The 18,822-nt window shown below is 36.8% G+C and overlaps 2 pseudogenes; both read left to right on the top strand.

Moving 5' to 3' along the window:
- The first annotated feature begins 481 nt into the window (after positions 1–481).
- LOC138163046 (lysosomal dipeptide transporter MFSD1 pseudogene) lies at positions 482–1,972 on the top strand (annotated as a pseudogene).
- Positions 1,973–3,675: 1,703 nt separating this feature from the next.
- Positions 3,676–4,675, top strand: LOC138163045 (tRNA selenocysteine 1-associated protein 1-like; annotated as a pseudogene).
- The last annotated feature ends 14,147 nt before the right edge of the window (positions 4,676–18,822 follow it).

Raw genomic sequence — 18,822 nt, 5'->3', positions numbered from 1 at the left:
CCCTGTACTAGTATACAGGCATTACTTAATTAATATATTTCATGAATTTATGAAAATTTCCATGTAAATTAAATCAAACTATATTCTAAAACATACTAGCATTTCAAAATGCAAAATATTAAATACCTGTCAAAGCAAATATTTACCTGCCTCCACAAATGTTTGTGTTCTTAGTAAGACGATATTTAGAATATCATGTTCTGTTGTCCCTATTATGATGCAAAGTGATATATATATATATATATGCATTACCATGATAATAGATCGGGAAACCATGCCATAAAACAGCTTGTTGAAGGAAATAGGAATATTTAGCTTGGAGTTATGCATAACAGCTGACTGCAAATATTTGAAAGGCTGTCATATACAAGTCAAAACTTTCAGTAATGACTGGACATTTCAGGGAAGCAGATTTTTTACTTATCATAAGAAAGACCATTGTGCAAGGCATCATGTAACAGGAGTCCACAGCAGCTGCACCATGGCAGAGGAGGGTGATGGGGTGAGAGCTTTGCAGGCAGTGGGAGCTCCTGGACCCTGCCCAGGGCCCAGTCCATAGCTAAGACCGGATCCCTGTCTGGAGCTGCTGCCTTCTGGCTGTCTGGGATCTATGACCTGGCCCACCTGGCTCACTGGCTGCTGGGGTTGGCTTTCTGGGCTTCAGCAGCTCTTTCTGTTATGATAATCCTGCTGCTCTCCTGACCCAGATTCAAGGGGATATGCAGATACACACTGGGACATTCATGCTTTTGTACTCCTGGTCCTCTTGGCCCAAGGTTTCTTTGGTGGCTTTTTAATTGAGTACTTGGAATATGGTAAGTCCATTGAGTTTAGCTTCATTGTTTGTATCGTACAGGTCATCTTTGGCCTGGGTGCAATATTTAACGCTTCTTGGTTAATGCAGTTGGGGAAATTTGCATTTAAGATTGGGGGGAGTCCTTAGCAGTTGCATAAAATGTCTATACTGTGACTTGGTTTAAAGGCAAAGAATTATTAAACCTGGAATTTGGACTCCAGCTTAGCATGGCAAGAATTGGGAGCACAGTAAACCTGAATGTCATAGGATAGCTGTATTCCAAGGTAGAAGGTTTATTTGGTTTACCTGGTCACACAACACTTGACATCACACTTATGATTAGGGGTGTAATGTGGCATTTCACTAATCTGTGCATAGATTCTTGGCTACTTGGACTAGAGAGCAGAATGAATCCTTCATAAAGCACAATGAAAAACTGGTGAAGTTATCAAACTGACAGACATGAAGGACTTCTTGCTATCTTGTGGCTCATCTTTGCGATTTATACTTGTTACTATGTGGCCATGTTCCCTTCTTTCAGACTTCCCAAGATCTTCTTTAAGGGAAAATTTAAAGCATCTAAACAAGAAGCAAGTGCAATTAACAATATTGTGTATATCATCTCAGCTGCTCTGTCTCCCATCTTTGGGTTGATGGTGGACAGAGAGGCCAGAACATCCTCTGGGTTATATGCATAGTTATGGCCACCATGGCTTCCCAAATGATCCTGGAATTTATCTTCTGAAATCCATGGATTGCCGTGTGTCTCCTTGGAATTTCTTATTCCCTTCTTGCCCTGGTATTGTGGTCAGTGGTGGTCTTTGTTGCTCCTGAACCTCAGCTGGGGACTGCATATGACTTCATGTAATTCTTCCAGAATCTTGGCCTGGCTGTAATGTCCATTATTTCTGGCAAAACATTGCATCTTTGGGGTATTTATTTTTGGAAATATTCTTTATTGCCTGTGTTTCCATATCATTTTTAGCAGTGGTTTGGCTGAACTTTGTGGATTATACTTAAGGAGGTAACCTTAATTATACTGCCGGAAAAGAGGTTAGCATTTTCCAAGGTGACTCACACCAAATGAATTTGAAGAGTAGTCATTACCAGAAGAGCAGATGCATCCTGTGCTTGGGAGAGCTGGACACTGGGGAAGGAGAGATTGGGAAGCAGTGATGGACTGGAAGGGGGAAAAGTAGTCCTTTGGGAATCACTTCCATGGTGTGCTTAAAAAGTTATATCCAAAATTCCTTTCTCCAAGTATATTTCTATGAGAGGATATGTTATCTTAGTTCATGTCTTTTGTATGGTTTGCTGCAAAGGGGTGATCCTTAACTGCTTGCTGACAATGTATTAGTCCAGCAAAATTCTCTGGAAAGCTTTGTCAGGGGCAGTAAATAAAAGGAGATGCAATGGCCTCTGTTGAGGGGCCTTTCACTAGGTCATCTCATTTGTGTATTTTCCAAATCTGGAAATTTGATTAGGTTACCTTTTTTTAAACCAAAACTAAACAATCCAACAACCTCCAACCAATCAAAAGAACCCTAAAGTTGTATATCAAATAAAATAGTATAAAAAATCTGAAGTGTAAAAAACAAAAACAAAAACAAAAACAAAAAAGAGAAAGAACATTTAGATAACAATGGATCAGAATGCTTTGTGTAGCAGTGAGCTCCCTATTATAGTTTCAGCAGAGGTAGGATAATCATTTACTGGGGATGCTCCATAAATTGGTTTAAAAGTTGAATTAGATCATCTCTAATGCCCTTTTGAAATGGAGTCTGTGTGATTCAATATATTAATTTAACTTTTGTGTAAAAATCCATTTTAGTTTACTTGGTTTGCTCAAAGTGAGGGATACCTGTTTTAAAGCCACAATTCTACAGATAACATTTCGGGAAGAGAAATCAGAAGGAAAAGACTATAACATATTTAGAACTGCTTGAATGTCTACCCCAAGTGAGTAACTGAAGTTCTGTTAACAAATCATTAGAAAAGGTATTGATGACCTTTCAGAGTCACTGAAGGCACAGTGAGATTATTAAATCAGACCCTTCCTTCTATTTCAGATTCAGCACATTAGAGGGAAAGTCTTAAAATGAACTGTTTCACTACCCTTCCAGTACATAATGCATAACCTTCTGCTTTCTAGACCTCTTAAAATGTTAAAACCCAATTCTTATTTCATGCTAGGATTTTAAGCATTCTAATGACCAGGTTATCTCACAATATGGGAGACTTACATCAGTTTAAGGAACAAAAATATTAAGCAATGTAAGTCACCTAGTAAGATATCTGCAATACACACAAATGCTGTGCATGATGATTCTGTATGTGCAAGGAGCAAGGAAACAACCATGCAGTGATGGGGAAGATGAACTTTTGTGAACTTTTGGTACGAAAGAAAGCCTTGATAGTAACATATGGCAAATAAGAGAACAAGAAAATTGCATGCCTAACTGCTTTAATTGTACTTTAAATTTAAAATTCTCTTTTCCTTTTCTTTTACTTTATGTTTTCCTCTTCCCCTTCCCTTCTTCTTTTTCTCCTCCTCCTCTCCTTCTCCTCCTCTCCTTCTCCTCCTTCTCTTCCTCTTCTCCTCCTTCTCCTCCCCTCCTTCTCCTTCTCCTCTTCCTCTTCCTCTCCTCCTCCTCTCCTACTTCTATCATCATCATCATCTTCTTCTTCATTCTCCTCTTCATCCTTATCAATAGAAGTAGCAGTAGCTGCAACCACTACAGCAATATTAAGAGGAAGTGTAATAGTAGTAGGCAGAGTACTAGTAATGTTTCTTTGGATTTGAGTTCAAAATGCTTCTGGGAGGTGTGCGGAGGGGCCTTGGCCTCCAACAGCCCTGCGACACATGGGGTTCCATGGGCATGGTGGCTTCCCTGTGGATGGGGGACCTGGAACACTACGTGGATGAGAATTTTATCTCCAGAGCCTTTGCCACCATGGGAGAGACTATTCTGAGAGTTAAAATCATCCACAACAGGCTTACTGGGATCCCTGCTGGCTCTGCTTTGTGGAATTTGCTGATCTGGCCACAGCTGACAAGTGGTTGCATAAAATAAATGGAAAACCCCTCCCTGGAGCCCCACCAATGATGAAACTGAGACTCAGAGAGATTTACTGACTCGCCTAAGGTCACCTAGCTTGTAAATGGTGGAGCTGGAACTTGAACCCACGTCTCCTGACTCCCCAGGCCAGGGTTCTTTCCACTGCACCACCCCACACTGTACCAAATTGGCACAACAGCAAAACCTTTTAAACTGAACTATGCCACTTATTGGAAACAAGCAGATAACAGCCCTCAGCACTCACTCTTCTCAAGAGGCCTCAGCCCAGACATGGATGATGGCATGCTCTACAAATTCTTTGTTAACGTCTATCTCTCATGTTGAGGAGGCAAGGTGGTCCTGGACCAGGCAGGAGTCTCTAAGGGTATGGCTTCATTAAATTCACAGATGAGCTGGAACAGAAGCAGGCCCTGACTGAGTGGCAAGGGGCAGTGGGGCTGAGCTCTAAGCCAGTATGAATGAGCATGGCTATCCCTAAAATGAACAGTGAAACCCATGGAATACAATTAGAGACAATAATCTCAACCAGTATTATCAGCAGTACCAGCACTACTACACACAGTGGGGTTATGACCAGAACACTGGCAGCTCCAGCTCCAGCTACCCCCAGTATGGCTACACCCAGAGCACCATGCAGGCATATGAAGAAGTCGGGGATGATGCACTGGAAGACACAATACCCCAGCTGGATATGAATGAAGCCAACAAAGAGTTCATGGAACAGAGTGAGGAACTCTATGACACCATGAACTGTCACTGGCAGCATTTGGACACCGTCTCATCTGAGATCCCCCTGTGATATACCCTGGCTGAGCTCACAGTTTAGCCCCTCTGCAAGGACTATGGGGAGAGGAGGGCCAGGAGGAACACTGGACATTTTTAGCCTTTTCAAAATGTAATTTATAAAAGTTTAGTATTTGCTCAAATAGCAACCAACTGACACTGAAGGAAGGAAATGAGGCTTTCCAGTCTTCATGGGACTTTGGGGGATGGGCTCCCCTTCCCTTCACCATGGGGGCCGTGGTGGCAAGCCTGCGGACCCACCTCAGAAAAGTCAAAACTCTACCACTTACTAAGAGTTGAAGGATTGGAATCTCAGTGCATTAAAAGGGCTGGTCCTGGGCTTTCCTGAGGGAAAGGGTACGAAGAAGTAACTGAATGATTTGTCTAGTGTTACCTGGAAGATCTGAATAGGATGTAGCTTTGTGATGGTTGAAGCTCTTTGGATTTACAAGCTTAACTTTGTGGGACCACCTTATCTCTATGTGACATCAGTATGGGATGGATTATTGTTCAGGAAACATTTCCCTGATTGGGGAGAGGCTCCCCAAGAGGCTCCAAGGATCCCTGCAACACTCTGCTGTGCCTCTTTCTAATGAGCTTGGATTCTTGTCCAATAAAAAAAAAAGTTGCCCATTGAAGTTTCCAGTATTTCAGTAAAAAAAAAATGCTTCTGGGAAAAGTTGTGATCCTACCATTGTACCTTTATTTTTAATGTTCCCTTATGTTGGAGATCTTCAGCCAAAGGCTGTGTGACCATTTTTTCTCATTTGTTATTTTTTTTTCCTTTTTATAAAATGGGTTAAACTAGATAACCACAGATATATCTTCTTACTTTCAAATGAGGTAATCCTGTGAATTAAAAAAAAATGAAATTCAGGTACGATCTCTTACTTTTGTTGTGTGTCTACTGTGGGAATATGAAGGCTTGACCTACAACAAAAGAATTTTTTAATTTTGTGAGGGGTGGCTTAGAGGTGGAGAGTATTGCTTTAACTTCTCTGAATCTCACTAGCTGCTAAATGAGATTATTGGCAAGTCCCTTGACCAACTCAATATGGAGAAAAAATCAGAACTAAGAGGCCAGAGATAACTGTGACAGGGAAATATCCTTTAATTGCCTTCTATCTCTCAGTTTATGACCTTTGAGGCCTGGCCTTCATTCCTACAGTTTAAGTCATGCTACCACATCCAAAGTAAATTATCAAGTTGTTTTTGTTGCTTGTCCTTTCTTATCAGAGAGGACCAAGATATCAGGAATGTGATGCCATAACGTGCAAGTGAATTGGATTTAAGTGAGGGAGGGATGTATAAAGTAACCAGTTTCATGCTCTCCTATGGAGCCATCTGGATTCAGTGGCAAAACATAGATCAGGATGAATGGATCCCATTATTAGTTATAGTCTTCTTAAGAGCTGTTCGCCTCCCAAATTTTCCTTCCTTTTCTAAAGCCATTGACATTGAAGGACAAAATTAATGAAAATATTACCTAGACCACAAAACGACTTGCCCAACATTTCATAATCTTTACCAAGGCTTTCTAGCTTCCTTGTGAAAGTAACTGTCGTACTTATGTGAATCAGCAGAATTAAGTAACTTCATATTATTTGGCAAATAATAAGGGCGAGGTTTTCATATGGTATTGTCAGGTTTATGAAGTATTTTACAAAAGTGACCTCACTTGATACTCACAAAACCCCTGAAAGGTAAGCACCATTATCATGCCTATTTCACACCATGAGGACTCTAAAGCTGCCCCACCACCAGGAATGTCTGATCCTAGATCTAAACTCACGTCTTCCTGAATTCAGGTCTAGTAGTCTTTCCACTGTGCCATCTAGCTGCCTCAACTCGTAGGAAGTTTCCTTTCATTACTTGGACGCACAACCAGAAAAGACTAAAGATCTTATTATTGTTGCTAAATCACCCCTCACCAGGGAGTCACCACCCATGACTATTCATCTCTCCTTCTTCTGGCTTTTTCTGGATGATCTCTCCCAGAGAGCTCCTTGGCATGGACATCATCCTATCCTGGAAGAAAGGGAGCTGCTTCCTTTTCAGAACCTCCAATCCCACCTTTTTATTTAAGATTTTAGTTTCAAGTTTTCAGCCTTCTTTCTCTTCCCTTTCTGCTGTCCATTTCATTTTTCTGCCTTCTAAAAATCTTCCATAGGTCAAGATTCCATTTGTACCTCTTCACATCCTTTACCTTCTTTTCTTCTTTCAATTGTTTAAAGAGAACAATTTAATCTCTTCAAAATCTGGAGAGTGGGGGTATGTTCTTTAAGTATTGTACCTTCCATTCCAGGAGAGACACCAACTCAGGGCTTTGGATATACATAGCAGTAAGGCAGAAGTACCAATATTACACATTATTTAAAGGTCATTGCAAAATTCTGTCAACTCTCCATATTTGCTGGAAATGAGTTCCTAGGTTGTTATCATTTTTACCTAGTTTCTCTTCTGGAGAAAGGTTGTGATCTTCTTAGAATCTTTTCCTTCATGGTTGTCACTCATTTCATCTCATTAGACCCTTCTATGGTCTAACCTGTCATTTGACAATCACATTCGAATTGATTTCCCTTCTCCCTTTTTACTTTTCTTACACTTTTTCTTCGTAACGTATTAATTACCTTGAATTTCTAAATACCTTATCCTTTCCCTCATGTCCTTTTCCTCTCACTGCTCTTCATAGTTCTCCTGGTTGAGACTGTCTTGTCTTTTAGCTTTAGTCCAATATTACCCTCTGATTCTTCTCCAATCCTTTATTTTCTATTCCTTTACTTCATTCTCAGGTCCTTCTGTCTCAGCTGTACTACTTCAAGTATTTCTTTTTCAGCCATACATTTTTCTTCCTCCTGTTCTAAACATAAGCCTCCTACAACTTAATTGTCCTCTTCTTTTTCCTTCCTCAACTTCTCCTAAGCTCCTTCCACAATTCCCATCCTAAAATTCATTCTCTGTCTTTATTCACAATTTCACAGCATTCAAAATAACTTTCACCATTTCTTCTCTCTCCTTTTCAGCTCTGACATCACATATATTTTATATTTCCCAATACTTACATGCACACATATGTATGTATATACATATATGTATATATTTATTTCAAGCATTTATTACTAATTTTTGTAAAAGACAAGTTATTTTATTATATATCATGTTCTGAGTAAAAAAAATGATTGACTTTTTTAGAGGGTCATATAAGCCATTTGAGTTTTAGAGAGCTATATGTAGCTGTAAAAGTTTACACACTGTTACAAATATGCAGGTGGGCCATATGTTCCTTCCTTTACACAGCTCATATAAATGGAACATGAAAATATTAAAAGAGAGGAAGTATCAACAAAGCATGCTTTTATAATAATATCCTTATTGGAAAACTTTTTATTCCAGTATTTCATTTTCATGGTTTTCTTCACAGAGTCTTTTGTGGTTATGTTATATAAGCAATATTATCAACCTTTCTCGGAATTTCTTATTAAATGACTTCATGTCAATACACAATAATATGAAAAGTTCTTCTCTGAATAAGATGCATGATACAAAAATGTTTAAAATTGCTTCAGTGTGTTATGTAGATATTTTAATAGACGTGTAATAGTTTCAGAAGGTTAATTGCGTCGTATATGAGGAAATTGTTGGACATGAATTTCTAAGGATTTTGCTGTGTTTTCTGCATTTTTTAACTCTTGAATTTATATTTTAAAATAGATATTTTCATGTTGATTCTTGTGAAGAATTCCTCAACCTTTTTTTAGGATTTCTCAATATCTATAATAATTCTATGGGATTATAGACAATTTAGGGCTATCTTATATGACCATAATTTCCAGCAATTTTTAGTAAACAACATATTTCAGTATTTTGAAAAAAAGCAGTAGTTTCATGAATGAATATTCCTTCTACCACCATAATTTGTAATTCTTCTATGTCTTGTGAACTGCAATGACACAAGCCTTTATGTATGCTAAGCCTTCTGATAATAAATTCAACACCTAATTATGCTAATTTTAAAGGAAAAAAAGAATAAGGAATCATCATAAACTTCAACAGCAACAATGACAAAAGAGTCTGTCAACAGGAATCTAATCAATTATTTCACAGCTTGGTAGATTATGCTACAATTTGGATTCCCATTCAGTAGCCTCTAATTCAATCAAAAATTGCTTAAGTGACTAAATCTGTATATGGAAAATACAGGGAGAATGATAAAACTCCAAAGAAAAGAAATAAATGACTCAATCTCCTAGGACTGGAGTTCTTATCCTGAAATTTAATACTATTCCTTTAATTAGGTCCATTGTTAAATTTCAAAGGATCCATCGATGTGGATGAGGAAAAAAAATCTTTAAAAATTTTCCTAACACCTTAATGAAATTTCCCTTAGAATTCCTATAACATTTCCTTCAATTATAAATGTAGGCAACAAAACACAAGAGTATTGCTGACTTTGTCAGCAATAGAAATGATAATTATTTTTATATCACATTACTGTTGTTGAGATATCAACATATTGTTTACTCATCACTATTTTAAAATTTGTGTCTGTGTGTGACAGAGAGAAAAATCTATAATACATATATATATATGCATATATATATGATAGATACTTCTATCTATATACCTATATATAATTTATCTTGGTAATATTTGGATAACAACATTTAAATATAGTTGGTTTCCTTTGTAATCTTTATGATCACTTTGAAATAACCTTCTGCAAAGGAGCCCTTGATTTCACTAGATTGTCACAGGGGCCAATGACATAAAAACTTGTTAAGAATCCTTAACTAAGGAATTGCTTCCATTTCACAATGTGGCATCAGATTAGAAATTTAGTAGGTATCACAATGCCATAATTTTTGAGTTAGGACAATGATATGATTACTCTACTCTGATTCCTCCACACAGCATGGTAGAGACTCTGGATTCTCAAAAGCTATTGCAATGGAGCATAACTTGTACATACAATTTTTGAAATTAATCCAGCATAGTACTAGTTAGAGATTTTATATCTGTTACCTGAGGACCAGACTGGCCATGATGAATAAAACACATCAGAATACAACATCACCAGATAGTAACTTTATTCATTTATAGTACTTCATCAGGAGGGAATCTGATCTCTAATTGAATTTTTGGGGTCATTCTAGCTAATTCCCAAGCAGTCAATGAGCATTCAACTAATTTGGGTCATCTTTCATTGCCCTTTTATTGTTTGTATTGGTTTGATCATTAACAAAATGGTGTCTAGGTAGTAGAGAAATAGTACAACGGGGTGGATTGCAACTTATTGAATTACATGAAACAAAGAGTTAAGCTAAATGGATCACTATAAGCAAATAAGGTTGTTTGGGGTATGGTGAGTCAGGGTTCTCTCTTTATCGTCCTTTTTCAACTTTTATAGTAATAACTTGAATGGAGACATAAATCAGTTTTTTATCACATCTAAAAATAGCACACAAGTTGGAGCTATTGATAACACAATGGACTACAATCAGATTCCAAAAGAAGATCTTGCCATTCTAGAAAGACTTGTCAGAATTTAAGAAGATAAGATTAACTAAAGACAATTGTAAAGTCATACATTTTTGTTTAGAAAAATAAAATTTAGAAGTTAAGGATAAGGAAAATAAGAATAGAAAAAGACATTACAGTTTTGGTACACTGAAAGTTAATCATGGGTCAGTAGTATGATATAGTAGGCAAAATGTATTACAAACAAAGCTATCTTTCTTTAGTTCTCACTGATTCTGGTTTACATTTCATGAAAGTGCAAAGCATTGGACCTCTGCCAATAAGGAGAGAGTCTCATTCAGTTTGCCCTTTGAACTGGTGTTACAGACAAATTGATCTTAACCACAAAAGGAGAGCTACAGTGGTGAAAAGAATGTGGATCATGCCTTCTCAGTAGCAATTAAACACACATGAAATGTTTAACCCATTGGGGAGATGTATAGATATCTAAATTAAAAGAAGAATTAAAAAGAGTTTTTTTAGACATTTTACTGGGAACCAGGAAACCAAAGTATCTGCTATGATTTAGCTTTTGCCAAGTCATTTGATTGATGGTATTTGTATTCTACTGGTATACAATTGGGACAATGATATTTCCAACCCTCTCGGTGAATTTGTTATTAAAATTCTATTTGGTAATAGTATCCAGGAAGATGTGGGCATAACTCTTAACTCTAACATATATAGTAAGCAAATCACTTAAATCTCTTTCAATGATATAGTCAAATGTATGACTATAAATTGCAGAGAAGTTGTCTTACTTCATTGGTGAAAATGAAAAAAAAAACTTATTAATTCTCTCATCTAGAAGTTCTCTATGCCAGCAAAATCACAGGAAGAATCTCTGACCTTAGAGAAATGATGTTGAATCTTCTGGAAAAAAAAAGTCATTTTTGTTCAAATTACTGAATTTCATCTTTCCCTAAGAGAAAGTAAACATAGTTCACATACATACATATATGTCTCTATGTATGTATGTATATAGTCATGTCAAGTCAACAAACATTTATTAAGTGACTGATATAGTCTAGTTATTTCACTGAGGATATAAAAGCAACACCCCCCAAAATATAAACAAACAACCCTGCTTTCAATGAAATCAGTGTAACTTGAAAGACAGCACGCAAAAAATTATACAAAGAATATATGGGACATATTGGAAATAATTTCAGAGGGAAAGTACTAACATTAAGTGGGATTTTGAAAGAATTCTTACACAAGGTGGGATTTGAAAAGAGACTTGAAGGAAGCCAGGAAAGCCACCTGCACATATGAGGTTGGAGAGAGTTCCGGGCATGGGGGGCAGCCAGTGAAAATGTGTGAAGTGCAAATGGTATGTAAGTTGTGGTATTCATATGCTGAAGAGGCAGTCTTCTTGTATTATTATCACTTCATGTTTGAGGAGAAAATGTATAATTTGGTTATTATGTTCTTTTATTTATAAGAGAAAAAGTTTCATAAAGGAGAACAGAGTTTTTAATCAAATTCCAGAATTTTTTGGTGGGAAGGCACCCTTTTAAACTTGGGGATGCTTTTTGAACATTTATTAAGGTAAGCTTAAGACAAAGACAAAGAAGAAAAGTATCATACAGCAAGCAATAAGCTTTCAAACTCATTACCCCATGATGTAGAAAAGACAGAAATATGAATAAATCTAAATTGCCCCAGGAAGAACTTATTAAGAGCAGAATCATTCATGACTATTAGGAAAAGTCACGTTACAGTTATCCTTTAAGACAGCTACACCTCAGGGTATGATGCATCCTATAGTCGAAGGCTATATGGCATAGTGGAAAAAGCCTTGGATATGGATCCAAGAGATCTAGATATAAATCCCACCTCTGGTACTACACCTACCTTACCTTAAGTAATTAGTTGACATTATTTTATGGCCCAGTTTCTCAATGCTAACGTGAGGGAATTGGATTAGCTGATTCCTGAAGCTCCTTCCAGTTCAAAATACTATCAACCCTTACAGCCTCTGCTACTGTCAACACTGAATAGAAGGGCTATTGATCATGGTAGCCATTAACGGGGTCATACTTAATATTTCATGGTCATAACTGGGAAAAATGAAAACAAAAATAAAAAAAATTCCAGATTTTTTTACCTGCCTTAATTGTACCACCTTAGAAAAGGGGAGAAAATGGCTCAATCTCTAAATAATATTCTTTTCATGTAAAACCTCTGTCTGACTAGGAAAAAAAAGGATACTGTCTTGTGACCTCTATTGATTGACTGAATAATGAGGGATAGCAGGAAGTTATTATTTTTTTCCTGACATGGTAAATGTTCATGGTATTTATAAAATGTTCAAGATAAATAATTTATCGAAAACTATTACACCCTTAAAATTTAGTGAACATGTCAGAAAAATAGGGATAGAGACAGTACCTGTTATTTCATTATAATAGGGAACTCCTGGATGAAGAAACCTCCACTATCAGTGGAATCAAATACTTTATTTGCAATTTGTAGTCTTCAAGAGTGGCCTATAGTACTGAGAATTCAAGTGGCTTGTGCACAGTCACACAGTTTTTATTTCTCAATGAACTTCCATTTGAGAAAGTACTCAGGCTTGCCATGCTCATATCTGTCTTTCCCTCTTACGATGTAAGACTGTTGAGTGCAAGAATTATTATTTAGCTTATATTTGCATCCCCACTTCTTACTATAGTGAAATATTTTTTTTGTCAAATCTAATCTAATGTAATAATAAGCTGAATAGAAGTATTGCTTGTTTCGAGAGCAACCCTCTGTTCACTATATTACTTTAGCTTTCAGATTTCACATATAATTCCTAAAAGGAATAGGGTGTCAGCAGCAAAAATGTGACACTTTTTTGTTTTGATTTTTACACCCGATGAAACAACTGTGCTTCTACATGATACTTCTGAAAGAGTGCATAGGCTATTGCAGGCAACGCTAATAATTCTAGTTCACTTACAGACATTTTTGTTCAAATACCTTGGAAAAGTTTGTAGTTATCTCATTAACAGATCAATACAGCCAATCCCTATGATTGAGGCTCCCAAGTGAATAAAAGAGATTGTAAACCAGGAGTAGGGTGCCTAGCTGACATGAATCTTGACGGCTTTGCATATTTAAAGGCCTCCAGAGATCTTTATAACAAAGAGCAATTTGTTTTTTCTCAAGTAATTAGTGTGAGTGCAACTGATTCAGGGGAAAAAAAGAAAGTTAATGTGTGTTATATTGAAGAGCAGTAGATAGCATTTGGAAACATGGTGGCAGCAAATAAAATTGACTGGTCTCTGTAGTCTTTTTTCCTAGTGTTATTTTTTCCCTCTTTAAAACTCAGAGACATTGGTTTTCTTTCAAACCTAAAGCATTAAAAATTTTTTATTTTAAATTTCAAAAGCATTGGCTCACTGAAATTATTCTGACTATAGTTCTTTCTTGATATGTATCCACCAGCCTGTAAAGGATTTTAATAAATTAGTATGATTGAAGAGCAACAATGGTCTCTGGGTCTGTGTTTATATATCCTTATAGCTAATTAAAACTAATATGTCAAAATGAATTTTAAAAAAATCTTGTTGTTAGGGGCGGCCAAGTGGTTCAGCCAGTAAGAGCACAGGCTCCGGTGTCGGGATGACCTGGGATCAAATCCAGGCTCAGATACTTAGCACCACACCCAGAGATAACTGGCCATGTAACTTTGAGCAAGTTACTTAACCCCAATTACTTAAAAAAATATCTTGTTAAGGCTATAAGCTGTATGAACATGAGCAAATTGATTAAAATCTCAATGTCCACAGAAGTTCTCTAAAATTTCAGATCAGTATCAGTAAGGGGATTCTTTTCATGGAGAATTTTTCACACCCAGGGAATTATAGGAGCTGAGTTAAACTTCCTACTCTGACACTTTCTTACTTTTTGACCTTGAACAAGTTATTTAACCTCCGTGGGTTTCAATTCTCTCACCTGAAAAATGATGGGGGAGGGAAAGATGACCTTTAAGGTCCCATCCATATATAAATCTTATGATTTTATCTTATCTCTTTTAGATAGGAGCAATCTCTCCTAATCCAGCTAGGAACCTTTATCACCCACCTAATGTCACAGCTGAACATTCACTATCAGTTTCTTAGGATTCTTTTTTAAGGAAGGAAGCTAGATTCTGGAAAGTGAATGAAACTAGATTCAAGACTTGATTGATTTAGGTGATTAAGACTTCAAACATTGATTAAAATTCCCAGGAACTTGAGGCATAAAATGTGAGAAAATGGTTAGTCAGAGCCTATCTGGATTGATGGTGCAAGCCAACACAGCTTTGTGAATGGTAGCACCCAAGAGATGATTGGGGTGCTGGAGGCAAGGAGAGTGAAGAAAGAAAATAAAGGAGTTTTTTTGAAACTGAGTCAATTTTGTATCCCTTCCATGTTATTATGTAAATGTACTATGGTCTACAAGTGTTTCATTTTTTCCAATATTACTCCTGAACCACTTGATTGGGCTAAATTGGACCAGGCTCTGAATTTTGGCATTGCTGTTAAAATTAGTCTACAATGGTCTTGTGGTGGAAAAAAGGAAAGGACAAAATGGTAGGATGAGATCTCCAGGTAATTGGGTAGTTATGATATGGAAACCTTGTCACCTGTGGCATCACTCTTCTGATTGAAAATGGAATTCATCTCAATAAGATCAGGAGAGAAACTCACTGAACAAGGGAGATTAGCTCACTGGGTATTCAGTGCTAATTCTACTTTTTAAGGAATTTACCAAGGAGCTGAGTCTTTTCATTTTTCTCTTGCATCACTCTCATTTCTTTTTCCAGTTTTTCTTCTACCTCTCGCATATGATTTTTAAACCCTTTTTGAGTTCCTCTATGAGTTCTTTGTGTGTTTAGACTGTTTCACATTTTTTCCTTTGCAGTTTTGCCAGTAGGTGTTTTGATATCATTGTCCTCTTCTGAGTCTGTGTCTTGGTTTTCCCTTTCACCTTTCAAGAACTTTCTGTGGTCAAATTTTGTTGTTGTTGATGGTTTTCTTCCTCTTTTTTTGTCCTTTATCATTTCTCTTGAATTTGGTCTCTACTTCCCATGGTAGCTTTTGTCATTTGTTAGTATTTTTCTGTTCCACCTCACTGGGGCTCAGGAATTTCCACTGGTTTGCTTAACTGGGGCTTGCTGCTGGCTTGTTGGGGTGCTTCCTGTACTGGAATGCACTCCCTTTTCACCCAAGTGAGATTATCCTATCTTGCTGATCCTCCAAGACTCTGAGGCTAAAAGTCCACTCCACCTTTTTTGTTGACTCCACTATCCTAGAATTTGTTCTGGGGAACTATTTTATGGTTGTTTGGAGGTAATTATGGAAGATTTATGGAAATTTGCTGTTTACTCCAGAAGTCCAACAGAAAAAAAAAATCTAAACATAGAAACTTGCTATGGTGACAAGAAAAATTAAAAACAAACTCACATATGCTCAGAAGAAAATAAGAAAGTCAAATTTCCAATATCCAAAGCCTCCAAGAAAATTATAAATTGGTCTCAGGCCATGGAAGAGCACAACATATTTTTTTTTCCTTTTTCAAGGGCAATTGGGGTTAAGTGACTTGCTCAAAGTCACATGGCTAGTTTTTGTGTGTGTGTTTGTTAAGTGTCTGAGGGCAGATTTGAACTCAAGTCCTCCTGACTCCAGGGCTGGTGCTGTATTCACTGCATGACCTAGCCGTCCCAAAAACTTACTTGGCAGAAGAGTTGGGTTTTTGGGGGGGGGGTGGAGGGCAATTGGGGTTAAGTGACTTGCCCAAGGTCACACAGCTAGTTTTTGTGTTAAGTATCTGAGGCCGGATTTGAACTCAAGTGCTCCTGACTACAGGGCCAGTGCTCTATTGACTATGCCACCTAGCCACCCTATGTACAAAAATAATTTTGAAAATTAAGATAAAGAGGCATAAGGAAAATGGGAAGAGAAATGAGAGTGATACAAGGAAATCATGAAAAGCAACTCAACAACTTGATGAATGAAACACACAAAAATACTGATGAAAATAACACCTTAAAAACAGACTAGGACCAGTCTTATTTGCATTAGAGTTGACTCAAAGAGGAAGTAACATATATACTCATATGAGTATAGATATCTATCTGCCTCTACAGGAAATTGGGAGGAAAACTGGATAAGACAAGGGGAGAGGGAGGTAATAGAAGGGAGGCCTGATGGAGGGGGTACTCAGAAGCAATGGACAGGATCAAAGGAGAGAGAGAATAGAATGCACAGAAGGTAGATTAAGATCTTAGCAATCATTGGTGTGAAAAAAAATTGACGTAAGTTCCTCTGATAAAGACCTCATTTCTTAAATATATAGAGAACTGATTCAAATTTATAAAAATAAGAGCCATTCCCCAGCTGATAAATAATCAAGAGATATTAAGTTTGCACCTGAAATAACCAAAGCCTATCTATAGGCATATGCAAAGGTGCTCTAAATAGCTATTGGTTAGAGGCATACAAACTGAAACAATTGAGGTACTGATGAGGATCAGGTTGTGTTTTGGCAGGGTCTTCTCAAAAGAATTTCCGGACTCAGGCCATCTACAAGCCAAACAAAGGCATTTATTGTGGTTTTGAGGTATAACTCTTTGAAAAGCAGGCTAAGTATTTCAGAAAAGTTAACAATTTCATTAAGACAGGAGAAGCAATTTTATAGAGTATGTGGTGTTGATTACACAATGGAAATAATTAATTCACATTATAGAATATATAACTATTAAGTGACAGGAGTTTACCAGGGGATTAGGCAATAGGGGAGGGGTCCCAGCCTTGGTGGAACTGCACATACAATTACCCATGATGAATACCAAAAAACACATTTGGGAGGCCAATAATATATGATAATGATATTATAATAAGCCTCTCTATTGTCATAAGTTCACCTTAGGACAATTCTTCATTATTACTGTGCAAGTGCAAATTTAGGGAAAGTCCCTTCAATGGATTAGTGGTAAAGTATCCTGGTGCTGCTGCTTTCTGAATGACTGGTTATTATAGTCCTGTCTGAGAAAATGGATGGCTCACTATTGTGGTCCTGTCTGAAGTTAAATGGATGATGTGGTCAGGTGATGCCTGCTTCTCTGTGGGGCATATGAAAAAGTTAGAATATTGTGTCTGGGGACAGTGGTAGATAGGGTCTAGCTAGGGACAGTGTCTAGGATTCCATCAATTCTATCTCATATCTATTAGATTGGCTAATGAGACAAAAAGGTAAATTGAAAATGTTGGAAGGGATGTGGGAAAAATATGCTGTGGGTAAATTGGTGAACTTATTCAACAGTTGTTAGAGCAATTTGGAGTTATACCCATAAAATTATGAATACTCTTTGACCTAACAGTGACACTACTAGTTCTCTATCCAAAAAGATATTTAAAAAAAGGAAAAAAGAAACTATATCTACAGAAATATTTATATGGGCTTTTTATGGTGGTAGGGAGTAGGAAATTGGAAGGATATCCATCAATTGGGAGATGGTTAAACAAATTATGCTATGTGATTATGATGGGATATTATTTCATTTTAAGAAATTATGAGCAGGATGCTCCAAGAATGATGCAAAATGACATGCACTATGTACAAAGTCCCAGCAATATTGTGATTGTTAACTTTGAATGATTTAGCTATTCTTAGCAAAACAATGAACTGACACCTCTGAGGGACTTACGATGAAAATGCTATCTATCCCCTGATGAAGAACTGTTGTTGTCTAAATACGGATTGAAGTATACTTTTCTAAAAGTATTTTTATTGAGTTTTTGTGTTATTCTATGATCTCTTTCATAACATGACTAGGATGGAAATATGATTTGTATGACCACACATGTACAACCTATATCAAATTGCTTGCCTTCTCAATGAGTGGTGTGGGGAGAAGAAAAGAGACAGTGTGGAACTCCACGTTTTAAAAATGAATGTTAAAAATGTTTTTTTACATGTAGTGGGGAATAAAAAATTACTATAAAAATATTTAGAATATATTCTCGATCTTTAAGTATATCCTGAAAAAAAGAGTATCAAATCATAAAAATGTAACATTATAAGAAAAATTGATGATAATTTAAAAGACAGAGAATGACAAAATAAAGAAGGAGACCAATAAGGACTTCAAACTTGGGAAATTAATCAGTTAGTCAACAAGCACCAAATACATACTTATTTGAGTCCAGGTACCATGCTAAGGACTGTAGATGAAAAGTAAGGTAAAAATATGGTCTCTATCCTCAAGGAGCACACATTCTAATAGGAGAGACAACATATGAAAAAGATAGGTATATGGTCAGTGGAAGGTTCAGAGCTCTTAAAGGATGAGAATAAAAATAGGAAGAAGAGTAAAGAGAACACTTCCCAAAGGGAAGCTCAGAATAAGTTCAGCCAAAATTCTGGTAAATCACTAGAGTATGTCTATTGGACTGATAGAGATTTCCTCTTAGGTGGCAAGTTCCTTCAGTTTCAGACTCTTGCATAGGAATTATTTTTGAAAAATCAAATAGATGACTTATAGACTCTAGATAGAGATTAGTTGCTGTCACTTCTTAAGTTACTAAGATGGGGAGTTCTGTGTCTATTTGTACATATTTTTTATGCTGATTGTTATGGGTAGGGCCAAATGGAAATCTTGGGTTGTACCTG

The sequence above is a fragment of the Petaurus breviceps genome, unplaced genomic scaffold (genome assembly GCF_028583685.1).
Source record: "Petaurus breviceps papuanus isolate PSGF00001 unplaced genomic scaffold, PetGlider_PUasm1.0 187, whole genome shotgun sequence".
Taxonomy (NCBI): Eukaryota; Metazoa; Chordata; class Mammalia; order Diprotodontia; family Petauridae; genus Petaurus; species Petaurus breviceps.
This window is presented reverse-complemented; position numbering and strand designations above follow the sequence as displayed.